The sequence below is a fragment of the Balaenoptera ricei genome, chromosome 11, assembly GCF_028023285.1.
Source record: "Balaenoptera ricei isolate mBalRic1 chromosome 11, mBalRic1.hap2, whole genome shotgun sequence".
Lineage (NCBI taxonomy): Eukaryota > Metazoa > Chordata > Mammalia > Artiodactyla > Balaenopteridae > Balaenoptera > Balaenoptera ricei.
Window position 1 is genome coordinate 636,592 of NC_082649.1, and position 10,909 is coordinate 647,500.

Genomic DNA, 10,909 nt, shown 5'->3' on the forward strand with positions numbered 1-10,909 from the left:
CCGCCGGAGGAGCTCTTGCACACCCATCCCAAGTGAACAAGCGCCGGGGATGGAGCGAGAACGAGCCCTTGATGTGCCCTCGGGGAAGGGGCCGGCGGCCTCCACCCTGACTGCGCCTCCCCGCCCGGGGCTGGGGAGAAACGGACTGCCGGAAGGTGCAAAAATGCCTGAAGGGGCAGGCTCACCTCTGGTGGCAGGAAGGGCAGCTGGAGGCCGGGGCTCCTGCGGGGTCACGGCCCAGGGAGGGCAGCCGCTCCACATCTCCAAGCCCACTTCTGTTCTCAGTGTTTCACTCCGATGTCCTTCCCGACTCAGGTGGGAAAACTCACATCGAAGAGAACAGAGCTGATGTGACCGGGTCTTCAGGGCGTCTTGGCAGCTGAGATGCAGGACCGAGCAGGTGCGGGACCCGCCGCCGCCCAGGCCCAGGGCAGGGATGTTCCCGGCCCTGGGCCCAGACGCGGACCCCTGACTCCTGGCTCCCGAAGCCCCCGACTTCCAGGGGAACCTTCCCGCCTAAGGACCGTGCTGCATCTTGATGTTTTTAAAATATCCCGAAGCACTTGAGTCTCACCTGTACGTGAAGGAGCAAACGTATCATCTATTTTTGTAAAGAAACGTTTTATTTTCTGAATGAAGGTGCGTTGGGATCTTCTCACAAGTGAGGTGACACCGAGGCTCCCCGAAATGAAGGAATGAGGTCCGCCTGGCCGGGTGGACGAAGGGGCCTCAGCCCTCGCCTCGGGCTCAGCTGGAGGGAACCGCACACCAGAGGCCGTTAGACGGTCTGGGCTGAAGGGCGATCTTCACCCCCGCTCAGCCGGCTGCCCCCGCCCTCTTACGCAGACGCCGCTCTGCTCCAGGGTCTCCTTGAAAGCGGGGAAGGGAAAACCAGGGTCTTCTCTTGGCCAAGCCCCTCCCCCAGCCCCTGTTGTAAAACGCGGAAGTGGGCACGGGGGGAGGGGCCCGGCTGGTGAGGCTGATTCCAGGGCTTTGGCCCCCTGCTCCTGGGGACGCCCCAGCCTCGCAGGCAGAATCGTGTGTCCAGGTGATAAGCGGCTTCAAAGGCCGGCCGGGCCCCACCCGACCAGGTTGAGGTTGGAGGAGAGGCTCAGAATCCGGGAATTTACACCGGAAGCCTGGCTGGAGCCCTTCGGGTTCACGGACGTGGATTTAACGAAACAAGATCCCTGCAGGGAGGGAGGCAAAGTAGAGGGGAGTCCGTTCTGGGGATAAGCGTGTGGAAACAGCACAGGTGCTCAGAGCAACGCTCGGGTCGGGTCAGGGACCCCAGAAATTCTAGGACACGGAGCAGCTAAATGACTAAGTTTGAACACGTTTTCTAAAAAGTAGACTTTGGTGCAACCCCTTTCCTGTCGCCTTGGCCCGGGAGCCCCTGCGCCTGCTGGGTCCCCTGTGTCCTGCACTTGCCCCAACCCGTGACCCAGGAGTCCTGTCCTGGACCTGCCCGTCTTCCTGTCTGACGTGATCCCATCCCTCCGTGGCTTTTCTTGCTCACAGCCCTGGGGGTCCTGAGTAGTACATCCGATTTCTTCAAACCCAAACAGAAATGTCAGGGAGTTGGGGAAGAAGAGAATAAATGCTAATACGTGTAAACTCAGAACAAGACTGACAAAGGGGAAGTGCTCCAGGCGATCAAGGTGCCCGAGGTCAGGGCGCAGAGTCTGGGAGGGCAGATGCTCAGACCATGTGACCAGGGTCACCCAGTGCCTGGGTCCCCGGCCCGTGGACGCCACGCACACTGACGTCAGCAGGTAGGCGAGTGGCTGGGCGCTGGTGCCACATCCTTTCAATCAGCGGGAGCTGGAGAAGCCGGTGACGGGGACAGTGCGGGAAGCACACCTCACCTGTGTCTCCATATGTCCGTAGACACACAGGCAGTTTTCAGAGGTTCTGATGAGGAGCCTACAAGTGTCATTCACACGGTCAGTGCAGGTAACACACCACACACTCCCTCCCCCCGTGGAGGGCTTCCTGCTGTGCCCTGGTGCTGTGACACTGAGGTCATGGGCCTAAAAGACCCCCCAGCCGCCTCCTCCTCACAATGATCTCTCTTCTGACGAGGATGGAGGTCGTGTGTGAAGTGACAGGACCGGGCGGAGGGGCCGTGAGGATCTTGCTGGCTTGGATGTCCGCCCTCCCCATTGACCATCAAATCCAGGGCCAGAGGCTCAGTTTGATCACAGGATCATCTCGTTTTAAAAAGCGGTTTATGTTTCCTGTTTCCCCCTTCTTTCCGGGCTCTGTCTCTGCTTCTCACGGCGTCCGCCTGGCCTGTCTCTGTCCTGCCTTTGGACCTGGCCGTCCCTGTTGTATCTCTGTTTCTATTTTCCTTGGGATCATTAACTTCTTCCTTTTACCTTCTGAGTTTGACGCTTAGCTCATGTACGGTATCTCTTCCTCTTGAAGTTTTTCTTCAGCTGCATCTCACATTTTGGTGTAAAATTTTTCATTAGTATTCAGCTCTCGATTTTTTTCTAATTTTTGTGATGGTTTCTTCTTTGACCAATGTGTTCTTCAGAAATCTGTTCTAGAGTTCTCACACATGTATGGGGTTTTAAAAGTTATCTTCTCATTACCGATTTCTATAATAATAAAATTTTATTGTGGTTAGGGAACTTGATACTGATTCTTTGTTATTTCTGGAGACTTGCTTTGTGGCTACTATGTGGTCAATTCTCTAATTAATGAATGTAAGCTTCTATAAATTTCTGCCAGATTGTCTTCTAATTGTGCTTTTCAAATTTTCTTTAAATTTTATAATTATTTTGCCTACTTAATGCATTAATACTGAAAAAAATGTGTTAAAAATCTACCAATCTGATTGTCGATTTCAGCAATTTTAAAATTATATACCTTGAGGTTATATTATTAAGTGGACCTAAATTTAAAACTACTTTATCTTCCTGGCAAATTATTACTTTTATCACTACGCAGTAGCTGTTTTTATTCCTGAGCACATTTTGCCTTAAAGTGTCCTTTATTTGATAACAAATTAGCACTACTAGCTTTCTTTTTCATCAATATTTTCATGGCATATTTTTTTTGGCCTGACATCCTTTCGCTTTCAACCTTTATCCTTTAGGACCCAGAAATAATATATTTAAAAATACCATACAGATGGAATTGTTGTTCTAATCTGAGGTTCTATTTTATCTGAAAACATTAGTTTGTGACATTGTGTCAATTCATTTAAAAATATACTTACCTTCGTATTCACATATTCCATTTTCTCTTTTTTGGGCTTCGCCTCCCCCCCCAAATTAACTGTTTCTACTGTTTTTTTAATTCCTCACCAATATACACTGATTTGAAAGTTTTCTGTATTTTTCTTTTTAAAAAATTAAAACACTTTTCATTTTTAAATAATTTAAGACTTACAAAAAAGTTTCAAAAATAGTATAAAGAATTCGCATATTCCTTCTCTTCACCCAACTTCTCCAAATATTAATCACTGCACAATGACCCAAACCAGGAAATTCACACTGATAGGATTAATTATTAATGCATCTGCAGATCTTATTCAAACGTCACCAAGTGTCCGCTGATGTCCTTTTCCTGGTTCAGGATCCCATCCAGGACCATGCATCACAGGTAACTGTTGGGTCTCTAACCTGGGACAGTGCCTGGTCGTCTTCTGTGACTCGACCCTCTGGAGACGATTAGTTTGGGATTGTGTGGAATGTCCCTTAGTTGTGCTTGTTTCGTGTTTCCTTGTGATTAAATTCAAGTTATGAGCATTGCTTCTCTGGCATTTTTGCCAACAAACATGTTAATGCTGCCAGTTGGCAAACGAGGTGTTTCGTTCCAATGTGCGTCCTCCTCCAGATACTCTGCTCATCACATCCTGTTCTGGCCACACCCCCTAACTGGCAACAGGAGGAGCGCAGGCCCAGGCAGCCCGCTGAGCCCCACAGGTCCAGAACTGCCCCACGTAGCTGCCTGGGGTGTCTGACGGGGCAGCCTCTTGGGAGCCGGTCTGGAGAACTTAACTTGAGATGGTCCAGTACTACTCAGAAGGATGGCGATTTATTAAAGTCTGAGATTTCAGTGATGTGCTTCCTCCTGGACATCAGAGCCATATTCTAAATTGTTATTTTAGGAATCCAGTAACTTTAAGAAAGAACCTTATTTAAAGAGAGCTGGGGGCATATTAGAGATGCTCCTTGTGCCTGTCTTACCAGAATTTATTTTGAGGCAGAAAACATTTCACTTTGCTGAGTGTCTGATTAAATCTTAAAAATAATGCAGACAACTCATAAGGGGAAATAGACCCAAAGAACAAAGACAATGATTTTCCAAGGGCCTCAGGAGCAAGTCAAACAGAAATCAGCTTGGACCTCCTACCTCTGGTTTGCAGTGACTGCGAGAACAAAGTCACCAGCAGGTAAGTCAACAGTCTTGTGCATGAGGCAGAACCAACCGTTTGTGCCCCATCTATGTCCCTGGAATACATTCCTGAGTACTGAGAGAATACAAACCAGTCAATCTCATAGCTTGGAGACGTGATCGCATTTTGAGGCTTCATTTATTCAGCATCTTTACTGAGCAACTGCCAGTACATACTTATGGTTAAAATCCCACTTCTTTTCCTTTTCAGCCTCGGAAGCACCGAGAAATCTAGAGCACTGTGTGTGTCATCTGAGCCCGACCACTTGCTACACAGATGAGTAAACAGATGCATCGAAAGGTGAAGAGCTTTCCCAGCATCTGCAGAGCTGAAGCCGGAGGCTGGATGGAGCGGCCAGCTCAGAACCCTCCCGACCACCTTCCACCCTTACTGTCCTTCATCCCACCATGTGGGGCTTCCTTTTCCCTTCTTATCACGGGATCTTAGGTCGTCAATTCACATCTGTTTTCTTATCTAACACAAGCATGTAAAGTCCATAACTCTCCCCTAAGCATTCCTTTAGCTGCATCCCCCAAATTTTCATGTTTTATGCTTCATTCCGTTCATTTACTTTCCATTCAGTTCAAAATATTTTCTAAATTCTCTGGTGATTTCCTCCTCGACTCGGGTTATTTAGAAGTGTGTTGTTTAACTTCCAAATATTTAGTTTTTCTAAATATTTTATTGACTTCTAATTTAATTCTCTGTATGATTCTATGCTATTATTTTTAGATTTGTCTTACAGCCCCGTGTATGGTCAGTCTATCCCGGCAAATGTTCCATGGAACTTAAGAAAGAGCGTGTACCCTACAGCTGCTGTGCAGTGTTTCATAAATGTCGCTCAGATCAAGGTAGCTAGTAGTATTACTCAGAACCTATGTCTTTCCTGATTTTTTTTGTCTAGTCGTATCAATTGCCTAGGAGTTTAAAACTCTCCAAATAGGAGAATAACGGAATCGCACATTTCTCCCTTTAATTCTGTCAATTTTTGCTTCATGTATTTTAATGCTCTATTATTAGGCCAGGCACATGTAGAATTATGTCTTTCTGACCATTTTATAATTATGAAAAATTCTTCATCTCTTATAACATTTTTCGTCTTGAAACACCTACTTTATCTCATATTAATATAGCCACTCCAGCCTTCTTTAGGCTTAACTGTGTGCATGGTGTATTTTTTCCATCCAGTTACTTTCAACCTAACTGTGCCTTTAAATATAAAGTGCATCTCTTGGGCTTCCCTGGTGGCGCAGTGGTTGAGAATCTGCCTGCCAATGCAGGGGACACGGGTTCGAGCCCTGGTCTGGGAAGATCCCACATGCCACGGAGCAACTAGGCCCGTGAGCCACAACTACTGAGCCTGCGCGTCTGGAGCCTGTGCTCCGCAACAAGAGAGGCCACGAGAGTGAGAGGCCCGCGCAATGCAATGAAGAGTGGCCCCCGCTTGCCGCAACTAGAGAAAGCCCTCGCACAGAAACGAAGACCCAACACAACCAAAAATAGAAATAAATTTTAAAAAACTGCTAAAAAATAAAAAAATAAAAAATAAAGTGCATCTCCTGTATATAGCATAGTTGATTTATGCTGTTTAAAATCCATTCTGACATCCTTTGCCTTTTAATTGAAATGTTTAGTGCATTAATGTTTGGTGAAACTGTTGCTATGGTTTTGTTTGGGTAAACCATCCTGTTGTTTTCTACTGTTCTGTTTTCTGTTCTTCCTTTCATGCCTTTTAAATATTATTTGAATATGAAATATTTCAAATTGTAACTGAATTTTTCCTTTACAATTTTCCTATTGCTTTTTAAGCTATACTTCTCTATGTAACTGTCTTGTTGATTGTTGTGGGATAATAATTTATCCCCTTTGCACAGTCCATTTGCAGTCAATTATTATTTCATGTAACATGTAGAAATCTTACAACCAGATGTCCATACCCCCTTCTCTCATGTTACACCTGTAGGTGCTATAAACCCACATCAGACATATTATGAGTATGTCACATATATCATAAACATCTTCAGAGAAGAAAAAAGCAAAGAAAGTTTTGTATTTCCTCAGCTCTGAGATGTATTTATATAATGCACATAGGTGTCTGTACAAATACTGAGGTGTATTTACCATCTCAGATGCTGTCGATTTTTGAGGACGTGAGGCTCCATCAGATGTCACCTCCTCTCAGTTTGAAGAACTTCCTTTATCATTTCTTATGGTGCAGGTCTGCTGGCAACACGTTCTCTTAGTTTTATCTGAAAATGTCTTTTATTTTGCTTTCATTCTGGAAGAATATTTTCACTCGACGTAGAAGGCTTGTTGACGGTTTCTTTCTTCTGTCACTTCAGACGTGGCTATTTCACCCTCTCCTGGGTCCGTAGTTTCTGATGTGAGGTCAGAATGAATTCAAAACCTGCCCCACCTGTGACAGCTTGTTTTTCTACTGCCGCTACTGGAGTTGCTCTTCATCTTTTTTGCCTCTCTTATTTGTTCTCCTTCTACAACTCCGATTACACATATGTCACACTATCTGGTTACATCTAACACTTTATCCCAAGCATTCCTCTCTAGTCTACATTTTAGATAACACCCATTGATCTACTGAGGTTGGTCTCTGTTGATTTTCCTGTTCTCTTGAAAATGTCCTCCATTTTCCTTGTTCTTCATGTGTCAGGTAATTTTGGGTGTTAATTCTAGACATTAGGAGATAAGCTGCTAATAATCTGGATCAGCAGCCAACTGCAGTTGATTTGACTTGAATTGCAAACTCAGTCTTTGCATGTTTCTTGACTGGTAGCTTTCATCTCAGGCTGCGTCTTCATCTTTAGCTGAACTGTTCTGCTTCATTCAGGTGCTGTTCAGGGGTGTCGGCCAGAGAGTTAGACAAACAGAATTTGGGGGCCTCTTCTCTGGTTCCTTCTTTTCTAAAATTCTCCCTCTCTCTCCAGTAGTTGCACTTTTCTGGATACAATCTTCTAAGAGCAGAAACACATTAGTTTTCCCACCGGCGCCCCTTGTAACCCTCTTCACACCGGGTGTGCCAACTACACCTGGTTCCCAGCTAAAAGCCACAAAAATGGGAAATCACTCCATGTACCTCTGATAATGTGAGTGTGGATTCTGCCTCCTCTGTTCACTCCTTAGTGCCTTCAGGTTGTTGCTTTATGAATTATGGCTGTAGTTTATGGTTATCTGCAAGAGTGTCATCTGATAGGATTTTATCCAGCAAGGAGAAGAATTAGAACTCAGTACCTTTTGAAACATTAAGCTTTACTCTATAATCATTATCCCCTAAAATACTAATACTCCTAGTGTGCATAATGAAAAGGAAATACTTTCATTTTTCTACGTAAAATTACCTCCTTTTATAGAGATCATCTTTTTTCTGAGACTTACTTTCAAAATATACCCACAACGATATGCTGGAACCTATGCCTGTTGCCATAGCAGCAGCCATCACCGCCCTACTTATGCTAAGACAAGACTGCAGCTCTGATTTCTCACGACGTGACCCATGAAAACCTGCCTTAACAAAGAGCTCAGCCCACACCTTCTTGTTCGGCAGGACGTGCAGGCACACAGCGCTCCTCACAGTGCCTCTCGGCCCCCTGCAGGTGTCTGATGCTCCCTCACTCTCCAGCCATCTCTTTCCAATCATGAAAGGGTTCGATATCAATTACCTGTACTTGGTTCAGTTGATTACACTTTAGTATAAATGAGCTGGGTTATTCAGTGGCTATCTTTCTATGTCTGTCCTCTTTAAAAAATTTTACTACGGAAAATTTCAAATATATCCAAAGTGAAGAGAATGATATATGTTTCTCACTTTAAATTATTAAGCTGAGTGAGGAAGGCATGTCGAAAGGTGAGATAAGGCCCTTGTGACAGTTAGCCAAGTTGTGAAGGCAAAGGAAAAGTTCTTAAAGGAGATGAAAAGTGCTCCTCCAGTGAACACACGAATGGTAAGAAAGTGAGACAGCCTTACTGTTGATACGGAGGAAGTTTTAGTGTCTGGATAGAAGATCAAACCGGCCACAACATTCCCTTAAGCCCAAGTCTAATCCAGAGCAAGGCCCCAACTCTCCTCAATTCTATGAAGGCCAAGAAAGGTGAGGAAGCTGCAGAAGAAAAGCGTGAAGCCAGCAGGGGCTGGTTCTGAGGCTGAAGGAGAGAAGCCATCTCCATAACAGAAAAGTGCCAGGTGAAGCACCAAGTGCTGATGGAGAAGCTGCAGCAAGTTATCCAGAAGATCAAGCTAAGATAATTCATGAAGGTGGCTCCACTGAACAACAGATCTTCAACGCAGAAGAAACAGCCTTCTACTGGAAGAAGATGCCATCCAGGACTTTCATACCTTAAGAGGAGAAGTCAATGCCTGACTTCAAAGCTTCAAAGGACAGGCTGACTCTTGTTAGGGGCTCTTGCAGCTGGTGACTTTAAGTGAAACCAACTCTCATTTACCATCTGAAAATCCTAGGGCCCTTAAGAGTTATGTTAAATCTACTCTGCCTGTGCTCTATAAATGGAACAACGCCTGGATGACAGCACATCTGTTTACCGCATGGTTTACTGACTATTTTAAGCCCACCGTTGAGAACTACCGCTCAGAAAATAAGATTCCTTTCCAAATATTACTGCTCATTGACAAGGTACCTGATCACCCAAGAGGTCTGATGGACAATGAGGTTCATGTTGTTTTCATGTCTGCTAACACATCCATCCTGCAGCCCATGGATCAAGGGGCCATCTTGACTTTCAAGTCTTATCATTTAAGAAATACATTTCGCAAGGCTACAGCTGCAGTAGATAGTGATTCCTCTCATAGATCAGGGCAAAGGAAACTGAAAACCTTCTGGAAAGGATTCAGCAATCTAGATGCCATTAAGGACATCTGTGATTCATGGGAAGAGGTCAAAATGTCAACATTAACAGGAGTTTGGAAGAAGTGGATTCCAACCCTCATGGATGACCTTGAGGGGCTCAAGACTTCAGTGGAGGAAGGAACTGCAGATGTGGTGGAAACAGCAAGAGAACTAGAATTAGAAGTGGGGTCTAAGATGTGACTGAACTGCTGTAATCTCAGGATAAAACCTGAACAGATGAGGAGTTGCTTCTTATGGATGAGCAAAGGAAGTGGTTTCTTGAGATAGAATTTACTCCTGGTAAAGATGCTGTGAAGATTGTTGAAATTCTAACAAAGGATTTAGAATACTGCCTAAAGTTAGCTGTTAAAACAGTGGCAGATTTTGAGAGGACTGATCCAATTTCGAAAGAAGTTCTACTGTGGGTAAAATGCTGTCAAACAACATTGCAGGCTACAGAGAAATTGTCCGTGAAAGGAAGAGTCAGTCCATGTGGCAAACTTCACTGTCTTATTTTAAGAAACGGCTGCAGCCACCCCAGCCTTCAGAGACCACCACCCTGATCAGCCAGCAGCCACCACCAAGCAAGGCAAGACCCTCCACCAGCAAAAAGATTGACTCGCTGAAGGCCCAGATGATGGCTAGTGTTCTTTAGCAATACAGTATTTTTTTAAAAACTTTATTTATTTATTTATTTTTGGCTGTGTTGGGTCTTCGTTTCTGTGCAAGGGCTTTCCCCAGTTGTGGCGAGCGGGGGCCACTCTTCATCGCGGGCGCGGGCCTCTCACTGTCGCGGCCTCTCCTGCTGCGGAGCACAGGCTCCAGACGCGCAGGCTCAGCAGCTGTGGCTCACGGGCCCAGTCGCTCCGCGGCATGTGGGATCCTCCCAGACCAGGGCTCGAACCTGTGTCCCCTGCATCGGCAGGCAGACTCTCAACCACTGCGCCACCAGGGAAGCCCAATAAAGTACTTTTTAATTAAGGTATGTACATTTTTTTTTTTTAGGTATAATGCTATTGCACACTTACAGTATAGTGTAAACACAACTTTTATATGCATCGGGAAACCAAACAATCTGTACGACGCTTCCTTTTACTGCAGGGTCCGAAACTGAGCCCACAACATCCCCGAGGTCCACCTGCAGTGATTCTGCTGATTGTCAATTGACATGTTCTTCTGTCCCCTGTGTTTCCTATGGATTAAGTAGCTCGATCTAGGTGTTCAAGTTTGACTCTTTGGTAAGACTTCGTCGTTGTTGTATTGTGAGACTTATTTCTAATTATGGGATAAAAGATGTTTTCTGCACACTAAGTCTGATTTGGTACCGTCAGCCCCCCGGGATGGGGAGCGGTGTCATCAGAACAGGAGGCCATGGCTCCTCTCCCCTAACACTCCTTTCAATTTTTGAAAGTTGCAGTAAATGATCATATCTTGTGAGCAACAAACCTGAAGACCATGCACATGTAAGGAGTTTGGTATTATGATCAAACAAAACAAAAAAACAAAAAGTTAACCTGAACTTTCAGTTACAGACAGCAGACTGAAACCACACATTAACCTGAGCTCTAACCAAAACCCTACGAAAATGACAGTGCATGTGTGTGTGTGTTGTGTGTGTGTACACACAGTGTCCATACCCAGT